The 26,771-nt window shown below is 47.4% G+C and overlaps 1 protein-coding gene across 8 annotated transcripts in view; it reads left to right on the top strand.

Annotated features, from left to right (window-relative positions):
* BARHL2 (BarH like homeobox 2) overlaps window positions 1–26,771 on the top strand; it is a 113,937-nt gene that overhangs the window by 49,212 nt on the left and 37,954 nt on the right. For 3 of the 8 annotated variants that reach the window (XM_032487057.1, XM_032487061.1, XM_032487063.1), the window contains 3 exons: window positions 12,908–13,055; window positions 18,327–18,580; window positions 21,120–21,270. The exons of 1 other annotated variant lie outside the window; for it this stretch is intronic. The gene's annotated coding sequence lies outside the window, so the exon portion shown is untranslated. Of the gene's footprint in view, window positions 1–12,907; window positions 13,056–18,326; window positions 19,047–21,119; window positions 21,271–25,387; window positions 25,725–26,771 lie in introns of those variants that run through there. 4 more of the 8 variants (XM_032487059.1, XM_032487058.1, XR_004322639.1 and 1 more) reach the window with 4 other exon arrangements.

Below are 26,771 nucleotides of genomic sequence, written 5' to 3'. Positions count from 1 at the left end.
CTCAAGAGGTTATTGGAAGGTTCTCATTGTCTTGCTCTGGCACGGAGGAGCACTGAGCGTGTCTGCACGTTGTGGGAAAAAAGACGGACTTGAGATTCGTGAAAGAGGGAGTGAGTGATGGGGGAAGGGGATGTGACCAAAAGCTCAGGTGGAAGGCTGGCCTGGGAGCAGGCGGAGTGCCTCCTTTGCTTTCGAGAGAAGAAGAAGTGGGGATGGAGGGGGCTGTCCTGCCCCCAGACTCAGTGCATCTCCGGGCCTTCAGCCCTGAACGTGAGCTGGGGGTAGCTCTCCAGCTGCATCTCTGGACATGCTCACATTTAACATCCAACCAAAAATGAGCACCCCCACCCGTGCTTTTCCACATCTGTCAAAGCTAAAAGGGGCGTCTGAGACAGATTTCCTTTTGTTTTCCCTGGCGTGTCAAATGCCGCAGTGACAGCAAAGGAATAATCTGCAGTGTGTGTATAATGAGGTCTGAAATTTCCGTCTCCACACATTGATCATGAATCTTATTTCACTAGATAAACTGACAGCAGAGTCTCAGGTACTTAAACAAAATTTTGAGAAAAAAAAATCAACACAGCCACCCACAGCTATGGGCTCCTCCTGCTATGACTTCTGTGGTTAAGTCACTCTGTCTCTGTGCACTTGTTTCCAGCTTTGTCTGGATTCCTCAGGGGCCCGATCGTTCCCGAATCCTAGACGTGGGCTCCTCTGTCCTGAAAACTGACTTAGTGGAAAGACAGCGGGTTTGAGTTCTAGTCTTGATTCTGCTAAGTCACTTAATCGCAGCTTTCTCATCTGAAAAATGTATCTCTCCACCAAATCCTGGCTGAGTACCTACCAGGCGCAGGCACTGTTTCCGTCCTTGGGACAGCGAGCGAGAAACAGACTCCTGCCCTCAGAGAGCTGCACTCTGGAGAAGTCAGACAATGGAAACACATGCTCTAAACAGGATAATTGCATCATATGATAGATGGTGAATGTATTATGGAAAAAATTAAAACTCAAGTTGGCGTGGGGGCAGTTTGCGGGTCAGGAGAAACCCCTGAGGAGGTGAAGGAGTTACCAGGAGGGTATCTGGACAAAGAATGCTCCCGGCAAAGCCCCTAAGAGTATTTCCTCAGTCTTTCTTTACCTCCACACTCCATTTCTGTTTGCTGGCCTTGGAGAAGGTTTACGATGCAGACAAGGCCAGTCTTCCGTACCATTCCCTGTACTTCTTTGAACAGCCAGCAAATGGCCAGCTGTTCCCTTTGAGTGAGCCCCGTGGGCATGAGGTCCCTTGCATTTAATCTCGGGGACCTCTGCGTGGGATTTGCCCACCATCCAAGAAGCTAGATCTGTATCATGCCGAACACCACCTGGCTGTTTCCTTCCTGCTCTGCAGAGGGCAGTTGAAACTGGCAAATGTATTTTTGAGACAGACACAGCTCTTGATAAGGTAAATACTGTTTAAGAATACCTCTTATGTCAGGGGCTGTGCACTCTTCATTTCCCCTCATCCTTCCAACACTCCCGCCTCCTCTGAGATTAGCATTTTCCCACTTTACGGATAAGGAGTCAGAGATCAGAGAGTTTAGGAAACTTACCTGTGGTCACATCACTAGTAAGTTCCAGAACCAGCATCTGATCCCCCAGTGCACCTTGTTTCCACGACACCACACTTCGTTTCTCCCTGAGTGCCCTTCAGTCTCGTTGAAAAACCTGATGTGCGTGTGAGGCCACGCGAGAGCCGTTTGAAGGCCTGTGGCGTGGCGGTGAAGAGCTTGCGCTCTGCAGTCAGACGGCCTGAGGTCCAATTCCAGCTCTGCCACGTCGTGACTGTGTGATCCTGGGCAAAGTGAATTAACTTTTCTGAGCTTCCATTTCCTTATTTGTAAAATACGTATGAGTACCCATCTCACAGAGTTTGGGGAGGATTCAGTGGAAGAATCCGTATGAAGTCCTTGACACGGTGTCTCTTACAGAACCACTGCTGCACATTAACACTTAGTCCCATACGTTGTTGATGAAGTTTTTAAAGCGTATATACTTCCACGTATTAAGATCTCTCTGGAGGGCTCAGAAGGAGGCAAGAGGACCTGGCCACAGAGTGCCTCCGAGATGGGAACTGGGGAACTGGGACGAAAAGTCTCACTTGTCACTTTGTTATTTGTACACTCTATATATGTTCCTATGTTGGGCCGTATGATATTACCTGTTCAAGTAAACAGTTAGGTAAGTTTAAGTGCTACTAATGTCATTGCAAGGAATTTGGAGTAAAGAATCCATCAGCGGAGTAGACCGATCGGGAGGAGGTTTCTCTGGGGAGGTGAACTGAGCAGGGCTCCGACGTGGGCACAGAATTTTGACGACAATAAAGAACTGGGGGACGTTTCAAGTGAAAGTTCCTTGCAAAGCGTAACACAGAGGAGGGACGAGTAGCCAGTGAACGCAGTCCCTTCCCTGATGATTGTGTGGTGTTGCGGTGACAACTAATCTAGGTGCTAGAGAGCGATTTTCAAATGCCTAGGGTGGATGAGAGAGTATTTAAGTAAAAATTGCCAAAACACCACCTCAAACACAAAACTTGAGAAAGATCGCTGAGCCCTGCTGCCAGAATTATTCTGGTTCATCAATCCAAATTGAGCTGGAGGAGCCTTTGACCCCTTCTCTGCCTGCAGGTCAGCTGGCTGCAGTCCTGAGGGCCTCACTCATCGAGGGGGGTAATCCCCAGGACAGCAGGATCGCTTCATCGCTTGGATGTAGGAGCGAGAAACCCATCAGGCAACTGAACAGTAACAATGACACTCCATTAAACACACTGAGAGATGAGCAGACGAGGAGTTTGGACAAGAAGAAGCCAGGAGCACTTGCTGACAGCACCCACGGAGACGCTGACCACTGTGAGCTCTGCCCATTGAACTGCAGTAAAAACCGCCCCCTCCCTGGAGACGCTTAGACGCGGGCACCGTGTCGGTTTAGACAGCAGTCTCCGCACGGGCCTAACAGGGTGAAAAGAATGTGGGGTCGGATGCACCTGGGTTTGCCCTGTTACCCTGGCACTTTCTTGTCGTGTGCTTTGGCAACATATTTAAATGTCTCTGAGCCTCCGTTTTCTTGTCTGCAAAATGGAGCTAATACCTACTCTGGGGCTTTTAAGAGGATCAAATGCAACAATGTCTGAAAGGCACAAGCTAGGTAGTCTTTACAGGAACAAAAGCAAGATGTGGGGCCAGAAAAGGAACCAGTACAACGAAAGCTGTTCTCAAAACCATCTTTTGTCACAGGCGCTCAGCCTCGGTAGGTGTGCTTATTTCTTTAGCTCAGATACCAGGGGGAAGAGGGAGAGAGAACTGGGCAGAAGCAGGAAGCCAGATTCCAGCTCTTGCCCAAGAAAATTCACTCTAATTTTCAGACGATGTTGCTCTCCTTCCTCAAACGCTGGGGCCACGTGGCATGACGCCAAAGAAGTCAGCAGCCTGGCAGATATTTTAAACTGACTCAGCCGAACGACAGGCCATTTGTGCCATATGCCACTGACACGCTAATCTAGGCAAGGACGCTAGGCACCCAGGGACGTCCATGCTGAAATGGCATTTAGGCAGGGCGCACCAGCTCCTGCGGCTGAAGTTCATCCATGCAAACAGTGAGGGCGGCCAGGAGAGAGAAGAGAAAGGGGGAGTGAAAGGGAGAGACAGCGTTTAATCCTTGAAAGATTGTCTGAGCTGCAGACACTTGTTAGGCTTCTCAGAGCGCTACAGATTCAACAAAACCTCAAAACTGGACAAATGAGTGTCTGCTGTGTTTGCACCCATTCTGCCACGTGGCCACCTACCCCTTGACCCTACTATCCACTGGCAAGCACTGGGCGATGCTCCAGTCCACCAGAGTGACCTTTGTCCCTGCAGTTTCACTGTAAAAGGCAAGTGGCTGCCGAGCGCTCCAGCAGATGGCCCAGCGTCAGACTTTCCAGGGTCCAATTTGGTGGGACACTCTGGGCCTTTGGTCTCCCTGTCCCCTTTGCCCAGCCCTGCTTCTTGGTTATTGTGAGCAGTAATGAGCTTCTCCGCCCCAGCATGAGGACAGGCTCACAGCCAGCACATGAAAAAGGCTGAGCTCGTGTCAGGCGACGACTCTGTTTCATGGGCAGATCACACATCTCTTTTCTTCCTTCCTCTGTGATGCAGCTGCACTAATGATTTTGCTTTAAGGAGGAATAAGGCAGCACTGTGGCTTTGCAGGGGATAAAGTCCCACAGCAAGATAACTGCCACAGACGCCACGAAAGGGGCTCAGAATGAAGCGCCCGCCCACTCTTGCCGTTGGACCAAATGACTTCCCAGGAGCAGAAGGACCATTCTGACCTTGGAGAGCTTAGTAAACAAGCAGGATCACTCCCTTCATTATTTCCTTCCAGGCAAGTGAAACTTTAAAAAAAAAAAGTCAGTTCTTCCTGTTAATATTCGTTGTTTTTCTTAATCAGAAGAACCAGAAAGATTATAAAAATGAGATTAGGCCCCCCAAGGACGTGGGTGCTCCCTGGTGTTCTCCACGGCAAGCGATTCAGAACTGTTCCTGCGGAGCGTGGGGTCTGGAGCAGCCCTTGGTGCAGATCCAGGGCGCCGTCCCTCGCTCGCTAGTGACCACGGGCAGCTTACTCAGTACTGCCCCCCAAGTACCTATTGCTTCATCTAAGCTTGCACAGAGGGGCCCATCTTCCAGGGTTGTTATGAGAATGAAAGAAGATCTGTGTGTAGCAAGGAACACACTCTGTGGCAGGTGGCCAGGGTATCTGTTAAAATGACAGGCCTGATCTTGGGAACTACATCTAAGTTATGTTTTTCAATGGAGAGACATTATTTCTATGAATTCTTAGCAAAGACTGAATAGATGTTTTAATCACAGAATCATAGGCTTCTTCTGAGCCATCACCACTAGACCTGCTGGGCTGTGTTATGCCTTATAGAAGATTTGTCAGAAGCAGGAGAGTTGGCTTTTTGCTCAGGAGTAGCTTAAAGTCAGCCCCGGGGAACAGTAACCTCACTCTCGATTAAGACCCAGTGTTGGGCAGCCCCACACCTCTGCTCTGCGCACCCAGAAAACCCATCTTAAACGAGATCCAAACACTCTATTGCTTGTCTCTTAACTGATCTCCCTGCACCCATCCTTGACCCCCTACAGCCAATTCACGGAGCACCAAGAAGCCTGATACGACGTAAGGTGCATCACAACATCTCACAATTTGCCAGCGGCTGCCTGTCTCACACAGAATGAAACCCAAGGTCCTCCTGCTAAAGCCCTTCATGACCTGGGCTGCACGCCCTCCTTTGCTCCCCCGCCCTCCCCCTGCCATACTAACCTCAAACCCACCAAGCGAGCTTCGCTGGCGACCTCTGGACTTGCTGCTGCTTCTCCCTGGAACACTCTCCCCCGTGCGCCCATATGGCTTGCTCCTTGCCTTCATTAGGCTTCTGCTCAAATGTCACTTCATCAGAGAAAGCATCCGTGAACACTCTCTTCCGTCACCCCCCCGCTAGTCTCTGTCTCCTTACTCTGCTTTATTTTCCTTTACAGAGCTTTCGAGACTTCAGGTGGGGAGGGAATGTAACGAGCCCCGTCCCCACCACTCCAGCTGGTCTCAAGGCCGTGATTGCCACTTATCATCTTCGTCTTCCACCGCTCCCTCTACGTCTTCCTCTCTCTCTCTGCCAGCACCTCGGCTGGTCTGGGCTTCGCTCTAGTCCGGGTGCCCGAGGCCCGCGTCCCCAGGGGCGGACTGAGGGAGCTGCACTTCCCTTTACAGTTCTCCTCGGGCATGGAGGTCTCGCCAGGAGGTGACCCCTGAAGCCTGGATTCATGGACATGCTCCCTTCTGCTCTGCTCCCTCCATCGTGCATGAGAAACTCCGGTTCCTCATAGTAAGCAGAGTCAATTGCTCTTAATAAAAAATTGCACAACTGGGTCACCAAGAATGATGGTGAAAGGAACCAATCCAATTTCCACCCACCGATTTCTGGACCCACCGCTCTCGCTATTAGCCAGTCGCACTGTTGCTCCTGTGTGTTCACCGCTTGCTGGAGGGCACGTCCAGCCCTGGAGGGTGTTATGGCCAAACTAGCGCCCTGACTGAGACTGCCATAGGCCGCTGCGTTATTCTGCCAGGCTGGCCACCTCTGGGTGATGAAGTTGTCAGGTCAATCAGTCTCCTTGCCATATGCCCATTGTCACACTTCTTAGCGTAAAATGGATCCCTTACCCCTAGGCAGTGTTGTGTGGGATCCCAGAGCAGTAAAGAAGGCAATCTAAACCCTCAGATTTGGTGCAGGCAACAGCGCTGAAGGCAAAGAAGGCAAGGCCATATCCCAAGGAGGAGCCAGTTCCTGCAGGTATCCTGTTGGGTTATCAGAGGTGCTCAGGCAAGAGAGCGTAATAGATTCGTGGTCCGGCTAAGACAAGACCCCTGTCTGGTTATTCCTTGGGCACAGCTGGCTGCTGCAGCAAACGCTGGAATAAAAACTGGGCTGAGAATATGAGATGAAGCCTAAGAGGAGGCTGACATGTCCCCGAAGCCTGGGGAAGCAGCACGACTGTAAGAACATGTTAAGTTATGTGATTCAGATCATTAGATAATAGGATATTAAGAAATACGTGCTAACTGTACGGTGCTGCCAACAAAAGCGAAAGTTGCTAGCAGTGGAAGAGATCAATGTGGCTTCATGTTGATGGAAGAAGAGTTCGAGCCTTGAGGCATGGCTCCCCAGCAGGGAGGCTGAGAGTTCTGGGTGGAGGGGCCCCGTGTGAAGAGGGGTGATCTGAGAATTCCCTGGAGGGGAGCTGGAGCCAAGGACAGGGAAGAGCCCCCAAGAAAGCTGAGAGTATGGGGGTGCTCCAGGCTCAGACAGACTCCCTGCCCTGCTGTCTCCTACAAGACAGACTGCCACCTTTGCCGTGATGCAGTGCAGCATGTGGCTACTAGATGTGCTTTGGAGCGAGAGACCTGCTCTGAATCCTAGCTCTACTGCTTAGGCAAGTTGCTTGACCCCCTCAGTCTTCAGTTTCCTCGTCTGTCAAAAAGAAGTAATAACGGTACCTAATTCGCAGAGTTACGATGAGGATTAAAGTAGCTGATCTGCAAAACACTTAAAATGACGCCTGAGTCCTGACAAGCCCTGATGAATGACCGTCATCGTCGTCACTGTGAGGGAGAGTGCAGGTGGTGGCTTTGACAGCCAAAATAGTGAGAATAGGAGTATTAAAAAGCAGATGACCCGTATTTCTACGCAGAAAAGTTCAGTCATGTCTTCTTCAGAAAGTGCTCGAGATGTCAGACGCATCTCAGAGATATGCACTCAGCAGAAATTCCTTTCAGCCTAGAGCAAGGAAAACTAATGAAGCACTAGTGGCCATGTTGACACTATCAGAAAACGTGGTGGCGAAAACCCCTGTTGGTTGCTCGTCTCCTTTTGGCGTCTACAGCACATATGGGTAGCCTGGGCCTTTCTCATTTCTCCAGTGAATGGCTGGATTAGCCAGGCAAACGCAGTCTGCCTCCACGCCAGATCAGAGGCAGAGTATCTCCATGCAGAGAGGGCTGCAGCTGTCGCTGACGGCCCCCGAGCATCCTGAGAGGAGAAGGGTTTGACGCAGCCAAGTTCCGGTGCGGGAAGCGCCTCTTCCTACCGGGGCTGCCTGCCCGGCTTCCTTCCCGCTGCTCCTGCTTTGTGCAGACGAAGCAGTCAGCACACTGGGGATTCCCGGCCCGGGCGAAGGTGAGAGACTAGCAAAGCATTTGGACTTTGGTTTGACAAGTTATCCAAAATATCACGGCAAGCTTCCTTTTTGGTCTTCTGCTTTCAAGGTGCACTCTCTCTAATGCTGAAGTTCTTTGTGAATCTGCCTTGGCAATCACCATGAAGACATCCATGACCTTTGGCAATCATTAGCTCCTTAATCATCATCTGCCTTCCCTTTATTCTTCAACAGATCCTGACCCACTTCATTTTTGTGTTATAAAAACCTTCCATTATTTTCTAAGTTCACAAAGGCCCTTCTTTTAATTATTTTTGTATTAGGAAAGTAATACTTGCTTATTAGAAAAAAATCAAATTAGAATGGTACAAAGTGAAAAATAAAAGTTCCCCTCCCCACTCTACCAAGATCCACCCTCGTCCCACTCCCTGGAAGTTCCTGTCCACAGCGGCACGCTGTGTGTGCTTCTAGACCTTCCCGTTTTTGCAAAGAGGGTTGTACCCCCACCACACGTACAAATCTGTGCTCTCATGCAACTTACTTTTTTAAACTGAACAATATTGAGAAGATCTTTTCATGTGTCCACAGAGATTTACTTCATTCTTTTTAATGAGTGCAGCATGTTTGATTGTATGCTTTTGCCATAAATTATCTGACCGATATTGATGGATACCCTATTAATGGACACATGTTTCCAGTTTCTCCCTCTTACAAACCATGACGGTATGAACACCGTTATATCGCTGTGTGCTTGTGAAAGTGCCTCTCTAGGGCGAACTCCAAAAAGGTGATTGCGCTGACCCTGATGGTGTGTGCACTTAACATTGGGACAGATGCTGCTAAATATCTCTTTTAAAAGTCGAAACCAGTTACACTCCCGTCGGTATATAGGCGTGCCTACCATCCCACTCCCTCCGAAGGGCCCTGGTCTCTTGAGGAAGTAGGCTGAGCTTGGAAATCAGGCAGACTTCTTTCTGAATTTGAGTCTACCATTCATGAGCTGTGTGACCCTTTGGGGCCTCAGTTTTATCACCTATAAAAAGGAAGAAAGCAATGTCTTTTGGGTAGGTTTGCTGTGATGATGAAGTGAAACAGCGCAGGTGAAGAACCTGGCACCACGCCTGCCAGGCAGCCGCCACTCCGCACGGGCCGCTCCCTGAACTGTGGTTGCGTAACGCGCCGTTCCTGCTACACCTGCTCCCCGCTGCTCAGTCCCCTCTTCCGAGAGCACCCCTTTCTGCTGCTCACGGCGAAACCTCCCACAGGGAGTGCAAAAGAGACACGTGTGCTGGGGTGTGAGAATCACCTTTTTCTTGTTGCATCCGTGACTTTCCGAGAGTGTTGTCAGAGAGGTGACGACACTTCTCTGGGGCTGCTTTTCCAGGAAACTGGGTATCTAGTTACTTGGTTCCAGAACTGGTAAGTTAACTACCAGATTGCTTTTGAATCATTTTTGTGCAAATTCACCAACTCTAAAGCGTTACAGAGAATTGAATAATGAAGTGACTCTTTGGGTGAGAAGATGACTGAAGTTCCTTCTGCAGAAGGTTTCTTTTTTTTTTTTAATTTAATTTTATTGAGTTATAGTCAGTTTACAATATTGTGTCAATTTCCAGTGTAGAGCACAATTTTTCAGTTATACATGAACATACATATATTCATTGTCGCATTCTTTTTCACCATGAGCTACCACAAGATCTTGTATATATTTTCCTGTGCTGTACAGTATAATCTTGTTTATCTGTTCTACTTATGCCTGTCAGTATCTACAAATATCGAACTCCCAGTCTGTCCCTTCCCACCTCCCCACCCTGGCAACCACAAGTTTGTATTCTATGTCTATGAGTCTGTTTCTGTTTTGTATTTATGTTCATTTGTCTTTTTCTTTTCTTTTCTTTTCTTTTCTTTTCTTTTCTTTTCTTTTCTTTTCTTTTCTTTTCTTTTTAGGTTCCACGTATGAGCGATCTCATATGGTATTTTTCTTTCTCTTTCTGGCTTACTTCACTTAGAATGACGTTCTCCAGGAGCATCCATGTTGCTGCAAATGCCATCATGTTGTCATTTTTATGGCTGAATAGTATTCCATTGTATAAATATACCACATCTTCTTTATCAAGTCATGCAGAAGAAGGTTTCTGAAGAATTTCTCATTCTGTACAACCCCCACCTCCCCCACTGCTTGGCCCCAATACCGATGATCTCATACAAAAAATACTGAGAAATAACTGGCAGCTTCTATTCAACCTCAATCTATTTAAGTTCAAGTAGTAGCAATTCAATTTTGGGGTGATGCTCATGGCAGCATTATCGTATGCACATTCCCTATATCACTGCACAGTTTCTTCTGATTTCTAAGAGCTCCAGGCCTCAACCATTGAGACTAGGGGATTCTAACTTAGCTGGTTCACTAGCCTGCAGCTCAGCCCCACACTGATGATTTGATTTTATTATTAAGATCTGGAAGAACTCAAGAAAAGACCAGCCCAACAATGTCCTTTAACTTGAAAGGGTTGTGCCCAGTGAAGAGGCAAGGAAAGCAGACCCATTCAGAGACACTCGCCTCTTCATGAGGATGTTCACTCTCCACGGATCTTCCCCAGTTTCTGGAGAGAAATTCAGCTCAGAAAGCTCTGAGGGCTTCATGCTGTAGGAGATGCTTACACCTGCACCGTTCAAATGGAGGTTTTAGCTTTAGCATGAAAAGCCAATATCAGATCATTTGAATTTATTTTCCACTTCAGTTTGCCCATCTGCTCCAGGAAGTCTGATTGAAATACATTTTATCCAGAAGCCTTCCACAGGCGCCAAGTAACCTAGCAACTCCAACTTTCCTTTAGTCTGTTGCTTCCCACATAAAGAATGTTCACAACTTGGGGAGGATGTGTTTGTAGCCTTCAAAGTTTACGAAGCAAGAATTAAATATTGAAGCTGCCATTCTCACTCTGCATGAATGTAGAATCTATTTAAATTACACTGAGTCTTGGGGGCTGTATTTCTAAAGAGAAAATTTTAATTAAGCTGCATGACCATAAACATGAATGAAATAGTTCTGTTTAATTTGCAGTACCCAATCCAAGTGCAGCAGTTGCTCAGCTCTAATTTAGGATCTTTAACAAAATCTAAATTGGTACTCTGCCTTCAGTGCCTACTTTGGAGTATCCAGATGATTTCGTTTTTCTGGACATTGGCAAATATCTCCCTCAGCTCCATCATGGGGATATGGGCTCAGACCTCTGGATCAGGATGGTGGGTTGAGCACGTGCAGAAGCATCACTCTTCTCCAAACACATAGGAATGAAAATATAATAGTTATATATATATATGTGTGTGTGTGTGTGTATATACTCCAACTCATTCTACACTTCCCCCTTTTCTCTGGAAGATTTTCCTAGCTTAGTACTCACCACAGCAGGTCACCAGTGGTTCTCAACTGGGGCAGTTTTGGCCCCAGGAGACATTTGGAAACATCTGGAGGCATTTTTAGTTGTTACAACAGGGGGCAGGTGCTACTGACTTCCAGAAGGTAGGGGCCAGGGATGCTGCTAAACCACCTTCAAAGCGTGGGACAAAGGATTATCTGGCCCCCAAATATCGACAGTGCCAAGGGTGAAAACTCTGAGGTACACAGTGCAGCTTTAATGATATATGCGATTCTTTTCATAAGCCTTTCCTAAGTAATTTATAGGGTATCACTTACATAACCAACTGCAACCATTTGCCCACTTTGAGTCAGCCTCCCCCACGCCTGCAGAATAAAGTTCGGGCTCTGGCGTGATGTTCAGGACTCTTCCATATGTGTTCTGCCCTCACCAGCTCACCTTGCTTCACTTACTGCTGTGTGCGTTACCCTGCACTATGTCCAGCTTCCCACAGCACCCTAACCCTAACCTGCCGCACACTTTCTGATTCTTGTGTGGACTCTTCTCTGTTTAGGATGCCCTCTCTTCTTATTCGCCAGCAAATTTTGACTTATTCTTAAAGAGCCAGCTCAAATAAATCTTTCTCTGACGCCCTCTCCTCTTGTAGTGCACACTGGTCTCTCAAACAGGCTGTTCCTGTTTTTTTTTTATAGTATGTATGTATCTATGTATTTATTTACTTATTAAAAAAATTTTTGGAGGGGGAGGTAATTAGGTTTATTTATTTAATGGAGGCCCTGGGAATTGAACCCAGGACCTTGTGCACGCTAGGCATATGGTCTACCACTACACCCTCCCCCTTAGTATTTATTTATTCACTTCTTTTACTGCATTGTGAGTTTTAAGTTATTTTATATTAATTTGAATTGACAGCAATTAGCTCTGGGTCTGGCACATGGTAGATGCTCAAAAGCTCTCTCTCAAGTGTATCGGTGTAGATGCTTGTCTGTGCACACACACAAACACACGCCCTCTCCCCCAGCACATACACACATCTGACAGAGGCTGGCGAAGAGGGATTTCATCGCTGTTTCTACGCAAGAGACATCTCCCAGACACCTACGTGGTGGTTATATGGTGGGAATTTAAACCAAAATTCAAAGGACCAAAATGAAGAAACATCTATGTAGACATAGGTGTTCAAATGCCGGACTAAGATCGCCGATGCAGCACAGCCCCTCTCCAGCCGAAGTGCTGCCTAGTACAGCACTCCGGAGTTGCACGTGGGATACACTTCATCAAAAGTACAGCAGACGTTGCCCGTTTTCTCCCAGAACGTGATTAAGACCGACAGATCATCCTTGAATCTGCTTTCCAACTGAGTTTAAAATACTAAGCACAGGTTCTGCCTGCACACTCGTGAAAATAATGCTTGGATGAATCTGTTAAAGTCCAAATTCTATGTCCATTGGTCATTTGGCTTAAGTTTACTTAAACACATCCAGTGTTTGTCAAAGCACTGGGTGAACAGCCACATGTGAACATTGACTCACAAACTAGGGAATTGTGGGGCAAGAGGGCCTTGGTCTGATTTTTCTCATCCATAAAATGAAGATAATAATTCATACTTTTTGGCACCTCAGGAAGTCATAGGAACAAATGGATCATATGCAGAACCCAGTTCTGCTTGAGTCCAGAGTTAATCTTGGATGTGCGTGTGCGTAGCTCTCCTATAATGGAGATCTTGCAGAGTCAGTAATATGTTACCATAGTGAGTCTTATTAATTTTAAGTCATTACCTGTGGTTTATTTCAGGCTGCATCTGATTCTGCTCTGCTCCTTTTTCATTGTTTTGGAAGAACAAGAATAGCTTTACATTCAGATGTTCATTGAAGATTTGATAAGAGAAGAGGAAGGAGAGTATTATCTAATGTTGAGTATTTTTAAAGAGACTGCTAAGAAGGTGAGCAAATATAATTCCAGTTTTCAAAAGGGAAAGAAGGTGAGTTCCCCAGACTGTCACGTGGGAGCTAAAGATTTACTCTGAGAACTTGGAGCCTTAGTTTGGTGAACACACTGAAGGCCTGTCACAGGCCATAGAGGGTTTCTAGGTTGGAGGTCATTCAAAGCTCTGTAGCGTCAAAACAAATTGTGTGAGGCCTGGAACACAGATGCTGGACTAGTTAAGCCCAGCTTCTGCACTTCTGCTGAGGGGTGTCTGTGCCGTTGAGGGGGATCAACAGGAAAGGAGGCTTCTGACGCTCGACAGATATGATCAGTGTAGACGGTGCCGAAGTGTAGATACGTGAAGAAGGAAGCCCCAACTATAGCATCAGAGGGGAGAGCAGGTTTGTTAGGGGGAGGTGAAGCTGGGTGGCAGAGCGCGTGCTCAGCACGCACGAGGTCCTGGGATCAATCCCCGGTGCCTCCGTTAACAGTTAAATAAATAAGCCCAATTATCCGCTCCCCACCCCACCCCCCAAATAAGAGTAGGTCTGGTTGGAAAGCTCTGAAGCAGCAGCTTATACCTGTATTTGTGAAAATGCACCCCGGGACCGAGTTCTTAGCCTGCCCCAGTCACTGTGGACCTGAAACCCAGTGGACTTAAGGACAGGGGGAGAGTCGCAGCTTGTTGGTAAACAGAGGAGCTTCTGTGCGTGACAGTGTGTAGAGGGGAGGAGGACACAGCGCAGAGGTAGAGTGGATGCTTAACAGGCATGGTCCTGGGTTCAGTCCCCAACCTCCACTTAAAAAATAAATTAATTAATTTTTATGCATTCTGAAGTTTGACAAGCATTGCCATAGAGGACATTCTATGTCATGAGAATAAAGGAGATTCTGAATTTTGTTTAGATTAATTAAATAAACCTAATTACCTCCCCCCTAGCAAAAAAAATTGATTAAAAATAATAAAATGAGTAAATTCAAATTCAAATTAAAAAAAGACAATTTTTTTTTTAACAAAAGAAGAAAGTGTGTAGAGCAGAGCCCTGCTCGCAGGGACTTAAGGAAGAGGCAATTACAGGGGGTTTCCAATTTGGGCTCAGCATCAGAAGCTATTTCATAATGGCCCCGCGGCTGTGGAAGGAGGTGCGCGCCTTGGTGAGCAGCGAGCAGCCTGCCTTGGAGATGCTCACGCAGAGGCCGCACCGGGAGGCTGAGGGGGGTTTCAAGCGCCCACGGCACGTCCCTCACCGGCTGTCCACTGAGGTCCGCCGCGGGCTGGGGAATCCTCTGCACTTGTGGCTTCTTTGGTCCTTGAAGCCTTGCTTTGAGGTCTCCCGTTTGCACGGCATCTCTGTCGTCCTCGTTCTCAGCTGTTCTGCCCTACCACTTCTCGTGCTACTGACCACTGGCCATGCCCCCTACATTTGGGGGGCCCGTGAAGCCACAGAATAAAATTTTATATTATGCATATGTAAACAAGTAAGAGCTAACACCGAGAGTGTCACCGGGGAGCAGGAAGAGGAGGTGGCTCTCTGGCAGCTCTTGGCAAGCTCCTCATGTAGTGTAGTGGTTAACAGCACGAGCTTTGTGTCAGACCCGCCTCACTCTTCAGAGCCTCAGGTTCCTCCTTGGTGAAATAGGGACAATTATGCGTCGTAGATTGTTGTGCTTGTAAGTTTCTTAGCTTAGTGCCCGCGTATAGCGAAGTCCTTCTCTGCTATTACTCTGCCCAGGTTCTTAATTAACACGGAGCCTGGTACACAGTAAGTGCTCAATAAATAGTAACTGTCAGCACCTAACCTGAAGGACCTAGAGATGGTCATGTTAAGTGAAGTAAGTCAGACAAAGACAAGTGTACGATGTCACTTCTATGTGGAATCTAAAAAGATGACACAAATGAACTTGTTACAAACCAGAAACAGAGGCATCAGAAACAAACAATGGCTACAAGGGGGAAGCGGGGGGAGGAGGGTAAATTAGGAGTTTGGGATTAACATATACACACTACTATATGTAACACAGATAAAGAACAAGGACCTACTGTGCGGCACATGGAACCATATTCAGTATCTTGTAACAACCTCTAAGGGAAAAGAATACGAAAAGGAATATATACGTATACTGACTCACTTTGCCGTACCCCTGAAACCAACTCAACACTGTAAGTCAACTATACTTCAAAAAAAAAATCCTTGGGGTCACAAAAGAGTAACTCTTAGCACAAATAGTTACAGCAAGGACAACAAGCAGCATTAGGACTTACAGTCCTCGTGGTGGCTGAGCCGGGCTGAAAGCACGTGTCCTGCCTCCTAGCCCAGGCGCGTCCTGCCTCCTAGTCCAGTGCTCTTTCCGAAACCTGGAAGTGTGAGCTTTACTCTGCTTCATGGTGGCTCAAAACTTACAATGTCCCTCCCTTTTAACTCACTTATTGTATTTTTAATGGAGCCACTGGGGATTGAACCCAGGACCTCGTGCACGCTAAGCACACACTACCACTGAGCTACGCCCCCCCAGATACAACGTCCCTGGGTGGGACTGAACCACCAGCCTTCCAGCTAACAGCGGAATGCGCGAACAGTCGCGCCACAGAGACCACGCTCCTCCCTTTGAAGAGTGAGATCTGACTAATACCCTGACGATATTTTAGAAAGAAGATTTGACACCCTTGGCTTCTGCACTCTTTTGTCAGAAGGATCTCGTGAGGATGATGTGAAATAACAGGGAAGTTCGGAAATTGCAGTTTACCTAGAACAGTGCCAGGTTATGCTAATTTGGGGAGTTCATTATTAAGAGCCCCCTTTTCACCCTCCAAATGGTCATAGTTTAGATGAAAAACCGTACGGTCACTGAGTACAGCACTCCCCACTCTGTAGTCATTTAAACTTAGACCAAACGGCCCAAACTCCAGACAAACTGTATTCAGTAAGTGTTTTTTAAAAAGTGACTGTCACATTTAAGAGATTGTGTGTCACTCACCTGGACGTAGGTGAATGACCCACTCAAATTGTTCAGATGGAACCATTTGTGATGAAATTTCCTATTTCCCTGAGTATCCAAAATGTGAAATGGACTCCATTCTTCCCTGCAGGAACCTGTCTTATTTATTGTCTGCCCCCTGAGAGCCTGGTGGGGCCTGGAGGTGCCCAGGCGACTGTCCCTTTGCATTCAGAAGAGTTAGCAGAGAGATCCCTGCCAGGCTTTTTCCCTGGGTTTGGGCAGGAAGGTGTATGAACAGGCAGATCCACAGCCGGCCTGCAGTTGGAGTGGGTCAGGGAGGCCAACTTTGGCCTCAGCTGCTCCACACTCCCCAGATCAAATGTCAGCTGCCAGGACCAACTGGTGCCTCCTGGAGGTCTTTAAAAAGTGATTTTCCAGCTGTGAAAGGCTGCCGCGTTGTTCTGCTGCTTGGCCACCTTCTCTCTGGCCGGCCCACTGGCAGCAGCCACGCAGGGCAGCCAGAATGAGTCAAATCAAAGGGTCCACAATACAGCAGCCGCCCGGCCACCGTGCTCCTCTCTCAGCTGTCTGATGTCAGCTCATCAAAGGCGCTGCATATGGCCCCGTGCTCGCTCATCATTCACCTCGCAGCCTCTAGAATCCTCACAAGTCAGAGGAGGCGCCAGGAGAAAATTTGCGGCCCCTGAGGGTGCCCGAGGGGTGGCTAATAGCCAGGGAGGGCGACAAGAAGGGGGAAGTTTAGTGTGCCCTGCCTCCCAATTGTTTGGCTAGCAGCCGGAGGTTGACCTTGAGCTCGCGTCTGCCACATGGCGGAGGCACCAGCCGGGCAGCACGTTGGGAGGGATCAGGAATAATGGAACTTGAAAATGCAAATGATTTTAATGAATTCCTCTCCCCTCCCACCCCTACCCTGTAGTTCCTAGTTCGGTGTGCAAGAGGAAACGTTTCTCAGCCTATAGGGGAAAGTCATTACTTGCTCTAAGTCTGAAAATACAGTGGAGGCCCGTTCTGGTGAGGCCTCTGCCCACTGTCTGAGCCTTACAAGTGTGACTGGCCTGGATGGAGGGGAGCACATGTGTCATGTGCTGTGACCTGATCCCAGCTTGGGGCAGTGGCCAAACGAGATGAGAGACAAAGAACCTTTTTTTCTGAGAATAATTATCTGGTACTTAAAAGGTAGAGGCCGGCCGTGGGCTTATCTGACCCGCCAGTGGGCCTGCGTCGAAGGGACTGGTCAGCTGTGTGTGCTCCTGGGGTCGGGTCACAGCCTGGCTCCCCGTGCAGCGAGAATAGGGTACCAAGCAGGGTGGAGGGGAGGGCAGATCACAGGGTGCCTGCTACTGTGCCTCGCGTCCCCACATCAGCACAGGTGTCTCCTTCTTTCCAAAACGCAGCTTGGGAGGCAATCAAGGGGCTTTTCTTGCACCTCTTCAATGCTGTTCTTAGATTCAGCCGCCATCGCTATCCGGTGGCTGACCTTGTGGGATTTATTCTTGGCCTTAAAAATCTGAGCCCCATCATCTTTGGGTGGCATAATCTGTGTTTAAGAGAAGAAGCTTGCTCCCCCTTGTTTCCCATCTCTGCATGCTGATCCTGGTGCGTGGCTAAGTTCCTTGTACCCCTAAGGGGTTTGCCTGTAGTAGGAAAGCTCTCTGTATGCAATAAAATGCGTAAGACCGAGGTCTGTGAAAGTAAATGTGACTGTCATAATTTTGATGTCAGTATCTCCCAAAGTTATCAGAAGTGTTTTGTAAACAGTAAAGTGATATAGAAATATGAGTGGTTGTTGCTATGGTTATTTAATTTTATAAAATGCGCTTTTTTTTAATGCAAAAAGGATCTTTCTTGTAGAATTGGTTACATGAGAAAAATCAGATGAGCACAAAAAAGCTAGCTTTGCCACATGGCAGTTGTTCAAAATCTGCTTCCAAGGGTCACACTTGTGCAGTGTTGTTTGCCCTGAAATCCACTGCAAAGGCAAATTAGAGGCATGGACCATCTTCAAAATGGACTTTGGAAACAAAACCAGTTTGGAGCAAATTTTAAGGGAATGTGAGACTAGATTGTAAATTGTAAGATACACGCCCTGAATTAATTAATGGGAACCTGTTGTTAGATGCAGGGCATTTCACCATGCGTCACCTGCCTTGGCCTCACAACAGGCCCTGCCTAGGATGGCTTGTTTATAGGCTGGTACAGCTCGCATAAAGAAAGAACGAAATTAAACTGGGGGCTCTCTGAATATAGCATAGTGCTGAAAATCTCATTTACCTTTACTTTCTAAATCTACACATCTTTTTCAAATGCTTAAATTATTTTTTATGGACAGTAAGCTTCAGCAATGAGCCTGGATTTACCCAGCTGTATTCGGAATGGGCTTTGAAAGCACCGTGTGGTCATTTTTTTCAAAACGGGACAACTTGGTCATGGAGCTGTGGCCCATCGTCCTGAAGGAGAAGGAGTAAGTCAGCGCTTCTGTAAAGGCGGCTACCCGCAGACAGGAACGGCTGCTCAGAGTATTTTGCGAATTTCCACTTGCATTTGTCGGTTCCGTATTAAACTGAATAACCAGGCACATGGAAGGTAAAGCCTGCTCTTAATTAACCCTCTTGGTGTGGGCCGTGTGATTAAACACGGCGGAGCTGCTCCTGGGGCTTCTGCTACTGAAAATACTAACAATAATCATTTGTTTTGTTTTTATATTTAAACACATTATTGCATAGCTTGGTGCAGAGATAATTACCAATTTTATCTCCTGTGTTTTTCTAATGTTCATTAATAACAATAAAGGGTTGTAGGTTAAAAACTCACTTAATTGCCTTTATGTTAATGACATTATGAATAGCCTTAGCTGCAGGATTCTAATTCTGTCCAGTATCCTCTTTCTCAGTGGAGCCCCAGGAGAGCTGCTCATTTTACCAGCATTACTGATTCAGAGTTTTTCCTTGCAGGTGGGTTTTTGTACATAATCAGAATTAATGCACAACACATTTTGCAAGGAATGGAGTAGAAGCACTCGGAATAAGTAATTAACTAGAGTGCCCAAGGAAATATGCCCGAGCATTTTTTTAGCATATTCATAAAACATTAAGAACAGTCATAAACACAGTAGAAGCAATTTCCTGGTAATGTGCTTTTAGACTATTTTCTGGCTCCTTTTTAATTTTTTTATCTCTTCCATAGAGGAAAAAAAATTTTTAACTGAAAATCTCAGGGATGCTGATAAAATGCCCAAGGTGTGGTGCTTCTGTGCTGCTGCAGCCAAGCTGGCAGAGTCCGAGTACCACTTCGCTCCTCTTCCTCGGCTCCCATCGCCATCCCACAGCTTACCAGGCAGGAGGAGGAGTGCATGCAGTCTGCAACATCACAGGCGATGCGGTTACCCGCCTTTTCCCAGTCCCTAGCTTTAGCCTCTAGGCACGGGAGAGAATGCCCAGGGAGGAGGAGGGGGCAGGAAGCAAAGGACTGCTGTGGTGGCCCCATGCGCAGTGTGCCACCCAGACCCCCCCTCCCCCTTTAGCCTGACACTTTAATCCCCCAGGTCTTGATGGCTGGTGGCTCTCAGCTCAGTTACCCTCCTCAGGTCATTAAGGTCAGGTCCTGGTCCCCACCCCCAGGCATCCTGCATCCCATGACAGGTCAGCAGGAGAGTTTAAAAGTCTGGTCCCCCCTTGCCTCTAGGTGGGATAATTCAGGTCATCCCAGTATCAGGGGGTCCTGGGAGATTGGCTGAGGCCTTTGTCCTGCATCCGTCATCCCTCCTCAGAGATGCTGCTCCAGAGAGCATTCCCTGACAGTCCTCCAGTGTGCAGATCCCAGAGTGAGTCCCGGGGACCCGCAACGATGAGCCAGTGGTCAGCTGGCCCATCTCCGTGCTGTCCAGCGGGCACCGAAGCGGCAGTTTCTCCCCAGCTGTTTTGACCTTGGTGTCCCCTTAGGAGGCTTTGGGCACAGAGCTGGACCCCCCGAGTGGGGCCAAGGGCAGCATGCAGATACATTGCCCTCAAATCGAGCAAGCACCACGTGAGCCAAGGTATAAAAATGGTTTTAAAATCTCAGACCTTGGAGTTAGATGAGTGCATTCACATACTGGCTGTGGTTTTTGGACAAGTTATTTAACATCATGGAACCTCAGTTCCCTTACCTGGAACGAGGCGCTAATGGCACAGGCAGTGTTTACAAAGTGTTTAGCCCAGTGCCCAATATGTAGTAACGCTCAGTCGAGGCAGTGGCTCTCTTTGTCTTCCTCTCCATCTTCATACCATTCCACATGGAGAGCATGATTTTGGATGCATAATCTTCACTAGTAGCCAGACCAGAGTCTTCAAGGCTGGCGTTCAGAAGAGCCCTGGTTCTCCCAGAGTTCAGCAGGCAGTCTAAACGGGAGACCACTGAGGAAGGTGGCGTGGGCCCAGCACAAATCTCCCCTCAAAGAAAGAACCAGAATATGCATGAAACCTCAGGTGGCTTAGAGCAAGGCCGCATCTGGCTGTTGCAAACACGGGTAAGAAGTAGGCAGTGATACTAGTTTGCTAGGTACCCGGAGCCTTGAGTGCATTCGTGTATTTTAATCCTCATAGCAGACTTAACTAGGTACTGTTATGTCCATTGTTCAATTGACGAAACTTAGGTTCAGAGAGGTTAAGTAACTTGCCTGAGGTTACACAGCTAACAAGTTGCAAACTAAAACCCTTGCCTTTAACCATACTTTTCAACAGAGAACCCCAAAGCTTGAAAATTTGCTTTAAATTACCCCCAATATCAGTATTTCCCAGTCAATTAGATGTACTATTCCTTTTTAGTAAGAATATCAAAAAATTCAAGTCCCATCCAAGGACCATTTTATGGTGGCACCTGGTGCTATGGACACATTGCACTGAAGTCAAAGTGTCCTGGTGCTTTACTGAATAGAGGCCTTGCTTTGCCTGAGGCACTGTACCTTATAACCTGGACACACAACTCCCTTGATCTTAAAATTAAAGATATTTGCTTCAAAAGCCCAGTTTACGAGACATGGAAGTAACTATTGTCCAAAACAATGTCACATCAGATTCTGGTTAATTTCACCATATGTTCAAAACTGTGCTGAGTACAAGAGCGCCATTTCCTCATACTATTGCAGGTCTGTAAAGCACGTGAAAATCTGTCACACGCTGTTATACGTATTTGCCTTAACTTGGTGGAGAGGATACGAGAGTCCCATCTGCCAAATGACAAGGCTTCACTTCTTGAAGGAACCCATCCAACTGCCGAAAGTTCACTCGGCAGTAGAGGTGAGCCTAAATCTCCATTCTTTAGACCCTTGGCTACTCAAAGTGTGGTCCTCGGGCCAGCACCACCTGGCAGTATGTTACAAATGCAGACTCTCAGGCTGCATCCACCCCTACTGAATCAGAATATTTTAACAAAATCCGCTTAGATTCTTATGCATATAAGTGTCTAGATGCTCTGTCTCCTCTCACTGCTGCACTGTCTCCAAACTTCTCTTCTCTAGAGTCTAGACTGTAAGCCCCATGAGGGCCAGGCCTGCATCTGGCTTGCCTGCCGTGATATCCTCAGCACTTGCCCGGTGCCCAGGCCAGAGCAGGTATCCCATTGGATACATCAACAGTGATATCACTGGGTAGTTCAGCCGGCCAGCAAGTTAGTATCTGAATCCATTCTAGAGGAAACAGCATAATTTTTCACGTTCCTGAAAGTCCACCATCAGCACAAAGGTACTTGCCTTATTCATTTGAAAAGGGTGAAGTGATGCTTGAAAAATATACTGAAGCCTGTGGCTTGCAATCCTGTTTCTCAGCCTACAAAACCAGTGCCTGTAGGGAATGGGAACATTGTACTGCATAATTATGTAAATAAAAACAATGTAAATGAAGAGAAGGGCTATTTATATCAAGTGCTACTAATTAAATGAGAAATAATGGGCCCTGCTGAGAAAGGATACAGCTGGAGAAAGCAAGAAAAACTTCCTGCCAGTACAGACTAGCGGACAACGGGACAGTTTTCCTAGTGGGGTAATTATGGCTCCTGGAGAAGATTGTCTGAGGCAAGATGAGGTAAGTGCCAGGAAAGTATAATGCGCTTCCAGCCCTATTATCGGTGATGCTTTCAGGCACCAGCTCCGGGTCACAGATTTTGAACATACTAAATGCTTAATTCAGTGCCGCCCTTTCACCCGAAAGATCTCAGGGTAAGAGAAAAATGTGTGCACCAGTCCAGTGTCCCGGATTTAACCCTTCACTGAGCTGCTCTAGGAATAAAAGACGGAGGAGGAAATTATAACCCCCACTTCGCTCTCCCACCCAGAAAGTGACTTCCATTTGAAACAGCTGCTAGAACAACAATGGTCATCAAAAGGCTTGTGAAGATGACCCCCAGCCCCTGCCTTGTTTTCCCTCAAGATCACTCTAAACAGATAATTCAGAAGCAGGAGGTTGGTGGTGTGGAGGTGGAAGCCGCCTATTCGGAAAATCAACGCAGACTGAGGTGTCGTAAGGAGATGTTGATTTACAGGCGGCTGCGTTGAAAATGCCTTGCGTTCTCATTAGTCGGACCTGGTTCATGGCTGTGATACAAAAAAGACAAATAGTTTAAAACATGCTTGCCAAGTATGTTTGACTTTCAATCTGTCCATGGAAGATTTGGGGCCTAAGTAAAGAAAGGTTCCCAGAGAAGTCAAAAGACTACAAGTTACAGATGCTACAGAGCAAGGCCCTTAAGGGCCCAGGCTCTGGGACAGAAAGACCTAGTTTGGATCCAGGGGCACCCCAGTGTTTCTGGCACCTCGTCCGAGCACCTTATTCCTCTAGGTCCCATGTTTTCCATTTGTAAGATGTAGGGAACAACAGAAGTGACTTCATGCTGGTCGGGAGAAGTGAATGATGGCTCCATTCCATAAGTGGAAAATGCATTTCCTGGCTGAGCTGGGCTCTCGGCAACTGTTAGCTGTTTTGGTATATGAAGGAATAGCTTCTGTTTGAAAACATTTCCAATTTTATACATACCGATTATGTAACTTTTAAGGGATCAAAACAATGAGAATTGAGAAAAGTCATCTGGGGCCCACTTCTTGCCTTCAGTGAGGTTACAAACTAATTGAGAAGATGATGTGTAAACAGGAAGCTGTTAAGGAAACTGAAGAGAATGTGATGGAAGCCGAAGGAAAGATGGTGGCCAAAGGAGGAGAGGCGAGGGGTGGGGCAAGCCTGGAGCCATGGAAGGCAGGAGCGGCAGGGAAAGGCTTCACGGAGAAATAACCTGGACCGTGGTGGGGCCCCGGGGGGTCCTGTGGACCCTGAGAAGGGAGGTGAACGGCACAGCAGTGCCGCCATCCTGGCCTGTTCTTGAGCAACCCCGCTTCTCTGACAGGCACATCTTACTTGGGAGAGGCCCTGGTGAGCGTGCGGTGGCTTGTCTCTGTGGCGTCCGTTGTTAGTGGCCCTTGGACAGGATACTCATTCACTCATGTTTATTGAACATGCAGGACATGCGAGGCACTGGGGATGTAGACGTGAGCCAGAGAATCCACACCCCGATCTTTGTAATCGAAGTCCAGTGGCGGTGTAAATCAAGCACACACATCTCTAAGGTCGCGTCGGTAGAGGTTAAGCAGGGCAAGGAGCAGGGGAGGATGGCAGGCGGCCTTTTACGTAGACTGGCTGGGAAGGCCTCTTTGCGGGTGCGACCTAAGAGTGTGGGCCTGAAGGCTGGAGAAAGAGCGTTGCAGGCAGAGGGGACAGCAGTGCGAAGGCTCCACGGTGGGTTTGCATGTCCCGCTCGGGAAGAAGGCCTGTGCCTCCAGGGAGGACCGTGGTCCCTCAAGAGCCGGCTACAGATTTCCTCCACGGGAGCCCTCTGTCTGCCCAGAGAACACGCAGGTGGGTGAAGTGAAGTTCAGGGTCATTGCTCACACGTCCCAAAGCGAACCAGTCACGCTGGAGGGCACTAGTGCTGCACCTGGCTCTCGCAAGCTGGTGGGGTCGCTTCCCTCACGCATACCAGGCACGTTTAAGGTGTGTCTCGTTGCTTAGGCTGCGGTTCAGGCTGTGGCCTTGGTTCGAATTCTTTTCCATCTTTCTACTCACTAAAAACCCCAGCAATGAGTGTTATTTTGTAAAACGACTTTGTTTAGTAAAAATCCATGAAACACGTGAATTTCTGGGGAAGGGTAAGTAAGTGCATTGAGTGCTGGAACCTCCATCGTGGGGCCTCCCCCTGAATGCGCCCGTGTTACTGTCCAACACCAATAATTCAAGTGACAGTGTGTTGTTGCAGGTCTGTTAACCTGAAATCTTGAACTAAATCTGTCAAAAGATTTTTTTTTTTTTTTTTTTTTTGCAAACTGGCTGAAACATTTAGTGGTGGGGGGAAAAGAAATGCCATGGAAACAATATGTTAAGAAATCTTTGTTTCAACATGAAAAAAGAGTTGTTTTCATTTAATAATTTCTGCCAACAGTCTGGAACGTATTTCAGTTTTGATTTGCCCATTTTCTGAAAGCGTGCTGGTAACACGTAGACCCCTGCCGAGCCAGCAGCACTGCCTCACTCTCCTCGCCAGGGGAGCGGGAGAGAACCGTCGCTGGTGTGCATGAACAGGTGGGGTGTTCCTCACCTCCTTGATTCCCTACCCTTTCCATGGAAAAGACTCTTGGGACATTACTGAGGAAAAAGTACTTTTCCCTTGCAGATGGATTCGTTGGCTTGGGCAATACTTTAGTTACGCCAATAAATGAAAGGGAGACCGAAAATCAGGCAACGGCCGGGGTGGTTAGTGTGGACTATTAACCAAGGCAGAAACAAGGCCAAAGAGATGATGGATGTCTGCCTCTCGCCCACTCCATCAGCTGAAGCCTGACCTGGATTCTCTGTTCCATCTGAGCTCCAAGCAAACCACCGTTTTTCACAGCAGCACTTAATAGTGGACATTAACTCAGCCACAGCTCCCCCAAAGAGCTGACCTGCAGCCTACACTCGGTGCTTCTCCAAACTGTAATCACTTGCTCACTCGGTAATTTTGTCAAATAGCATGCACCTTTTCCAGCCACTTATTGGCCAATTAAGTCAAGGTCTCACTGAGGGGGTCCAGCTGGCTTCAAGTTGTCTAACATGAATTGATTGAAGGCCTTCTGTAATCTATGGACCCAGTTTAATGATCTAGGTGATAATACTTGTAATTCTTCTCAGCCAGGGGAATTTGCTGCAGCTGTTGTTGGCAAATCCATGTTCTGATACGCTGAAGTACCAGGGAAGCATTAATCTGCCCTCAGAGTTCCATAGCAGTGGCTGCATCGTGCAAAGGGAAATCTAAAATTCACTCGACATAGCCAAGTGAAGACAGTCTTTCCATTGATGTGTTTTTATTTTATCCCATTGTAAATTTTTTTAAAAGGTGGAATCTGGGAAGAATACATTAATGGTAACAGTTCACCAGGAATGGAGAAAACCAAAGAAATGCTCATTCAGTTTTACTGCTGAAAACAGCACGTCAAATGTTTGAGATACAAAAAAGCACCGCTTTAAGGCAAGAACATGATTTTCTAAAATATTGGGGCGGGGCTCCAAGGACTAAAGTCACTATTTTCATATGAAGTGCTTCTGGAGGACATAAAGAGTGAGAGTTTGTGCTCCCACCCCCTGGATTCATGGCCATTGAAGTGATAATGAAGCAGTGTCACACCGTGACACAGGCCTTCAGTGGATCTGCAGAGTGACATCTTTTTTTTAAGGTAATCATTAAATAATTTGCTTGCTTGCTTTCCTATCTGTGCACTTGTTCCCTGAGCCGCTGAAACGTCAGTGCTCCTCCGTATGAAGCAAATACTGTAAGTAACACTCCGGAGGTTTTTCTGGGTGTTGCAAATTCAGAATACTTAGGACCACTCTATCCTACGGCGGGTCTGTGGATAGAGCTTATGTTTACAAACCGAAAGGCTGGTTTTGATTTTCTTACGGAAGCGGCAGCTGTGATAGTGATTCACGCGGTGCTGAGGAGCCGCCGCCCCACCCTTTCTGGAGAGTGGGCTCCTTTTCCCTGAGAGGTGTGACTGAACTTGGCTTCGGGGATGTGTGACTTGCTGGGGAAGTCTGGTGCTTTTGATGAGATTTTAAATTCTTTCCAACGATGCTGGGAAGACAACAGACTAGGAAGGATGTATCTTCAAGTGGAGTGGAGGCTTCGTGGGGAAACTTAATTACTCCATGGTAGCACTTTAGATTTAGGGGTCCAGATGTAACCAAGAGAGAGAGCAGGCGACAAGGAATGACACTTTCCTTTCATTTTTCTAACCAGAAAGAGACAAACCCAGACAGAGCTTTGGGTTTTCCCTGAGAATGAGGCGTCTACTTGTTCAGAGAGCTCTTCTGCGCTTGTTTGCTTCTGTGTGCCCCTCTTTGCTGATGGTCTAACCCAACTTAAACTGTTCTCACTACTGTAAATGGAAAATCTTATCCAGGTGGGACTCCTAGCTGACAATAAACACTTGCTCCATGCCAGATCCTGGTTCTGAGAACCTACATGGATTATAAATCCATTAAATCCTCCCAACAACCTATGAAGTCAATGCTCTTATTACCCTCATTTTACAGATGAGGTGATAGAAGAACAGAGAGGTTAAGCAACTTGCCCAAAGTCAAACAGCTAGTAAGTGCCAGAGGCAGGGTTTGAACCAAGTATGCTGAACGTGCTGTCATGTGCTTATTGGCTACAGACTACCTCTTTGACTTCTGAGAGGCACAGAGTTCAAGCTGTCTGTTTTAGCTTTCCAGCCTGTGCC

Source organism: Camelus ferus, chromosome 9 (assembly GCF_009834535.1).
Source record: "Camelus ferus isolate YT-003-E chromosome 9, BCGSAC_Cfer_1.0, whole genome shotgun sequence".
Lineage (NCBI taxonomy): Eukaryota > Metazoa > Chordata > Mammalia > Artiodactyla > Camelidae > Camelus > Camelus ferus.
This window is presented reverse-complemented; position numbering and strand designations above follow the sequence as displayed.